Below are 2,359 nucleotides of genomic sequence, written 5' to 3' on the forward strand. Positions count from 1 at the left end.
AACATGAACACGCTAGTAACGAACTGACAATAAGGAGCTGGATCCAGCTGTTAATATAGAAGAGCTGAATACGCACAGCTGCAGCTGCTGATTAAAACAGCTGATGCAAGATCACATGATCAACATACACACGCAACCAGGCATGTGAAGGGCACGTGGAAGGCACAACAACCCCACGTGACAATAACAAACAAGACAGAAAGAGCGCATGCACCTGCAACCGTGACAAGTTATGGTGACTAACTTGCATTCACAGCATTCCATGGGATTATACTACATAAACAATATATAATTTGAGAAAGATTGCTTTCCACATCAGATATAACAGAAAATAATTAGCCTCCTGAGGAAATTTGAATATTTTTTCAATTATTTTCCAAGTGCTGTTAATAACTAAATACTTGTAATTCATTCATTCATTGATTTTCTTTTCGGCTTAGTCTTCCCATCAATCTAGGGTTGCCACAGCGGAATGAACCAGATTTAACGCAGTGGATGCCCTTCCATCTGCAACCCAACACTGGGAAACATCCATATACACTCATTCACACACATACACTACAGACAATTTTAGCATACCCAATTCACCTATACCACATGTCTTTGGACTTGTAGGGGAAACCAGAGCACCCAGAGGAAGCCCACGTGAACACGGGAGAACATGCAAACTCCAGACAGAAATGCCAACTGACACAGCTGAGGGTTGGACCAGCAACCTTCTTGGCTATGAGGTGAATGTGCTACCCACTGTACCACCATGTTGCCCATACTCATAACTAATTTCTTAAACTTTGGTCTTTGGCATAATGGCAGCACATGCAGTAATTTTTACTAGTTATTTTGCATGAAACTAGCATTCAGTTTAATGTAAACTAGCATTCAGGATAAACTAGCATTCGGTTTAAAATTTATAGACTTAATCAGGTTAATTAGGTTAACTAGCCGTTAGGTTAATTATGTTGTGAAAAGGAATGGCAACATTACAAAAGTGGTAAATGCTTTATTGTTCCAACTTATTTTTAAATGTGTTGCAAGAACCAAAATTGGATAATGTGTAAAAAAAAAAAAAAATGTATGTATACAGTATATATATATATATATATATATATATATATATATATATATATATATATATATATATATATATATATATATATATATATATAAAACTGTATATAAATCATAAGAAACACATTAAACAATGTTTGTTGTATTGTCTGCAATGAAATATGTCAAAGTAAATTTTTCCACACTGTCCCAACTTTTTCTCATTTGAGGCTGTAGATAGATAGATAGATAGATAGATAGATAGATAGATAGATAGATAGATAGATAGATAGATAGATAGATAGATAGATAGATAGATAGATAGATAGATAGATAGATAGATAGATAGATAGATAAATAGATTTTTTGTTGGGTGAAATGTTATGCAGACATGTTTGCATGAGATTTAGTTACACAAATTCAGTTGTCTGCATTTTGATGCAATGCCAGGTCGAGCCTCCTACATGAACGGGCTCTCTCCCCTCCATCTGTTGTTCGTGTTCAGGAAGGTGCAAATCAATTGCTGGACTGGAGGGAAGCAGACACGGTGTTCTGTGATGTTCTCGTCTAAGTCCCTCCAGACTTCCTGCTGTGGTGCAGGAGACCTCAGCAGCAGCTTCATTGTGTAATGCAGAACAGCTAGCATTATTTCAATTGTGATACAAAACGGCGATTATGATGTGAAAAAGTGGCTTTCTCTTCTCAAGTGAACCCCTCAAAGAAAAATGTTCTGTCTTGTGCAGGTGAACAACAGCACAAACAAGTCCGTTCTGATACTATATGGCATCCCATTTCCATCTTCCCTGAATGGAACGGCGGCGTCTGCTGAAATAGGTGAAAGCGAGCAGTCATTTAAACCATTCAGACTGCAGATCAGCTACTCAAAGCTGCAATTCACCGCTACACTCACACTTCAAAATCACTCTATTCAGTTGGTCCATGGCATTTTACAGTAGAGCACAAGGCCATTCTCCCTCTCTCTCTCTCTCTTTCAGACATACAGAAGACTACAGTCGCACCATCGAGAGCCACTCATCTATAGAGGCAATCATGCTAGCGGAAGGTGGAGGTACAAAACTGTACAAAATGTATTGTAGGCGATACCGGTTAGAGATGCTACGCAAACTCTCCTCCTCATCAGAGCTCAAGAACACTTGCTGGTGTCGCAAGGGTCGCTCGCTCTTCAGAAAGCAGCATGATTACACTGACGGTACATGTTCCCAGCCATTGAATGAAACGCTAATCATTTTACCTTTATTTAAAGAGCTTTAACAGAAGAATCAGTCACCTAAATGTGGCACAAGAGTCAGAA

Source organism: Danio aesculapii, chromosome 15 (assembly GCF_903798145.1).
Source record: "Danio aesculapii chromosome 15, fDanAes4.1, whole genome shotgun sequence".
NCBI classification, from domain to species: domain Eukaryota; kingdom Metazoa; phylum Chordata; class Actinopteri; order Cypriniformes; family Danionidae; genus Danio; species Danio aesculapii.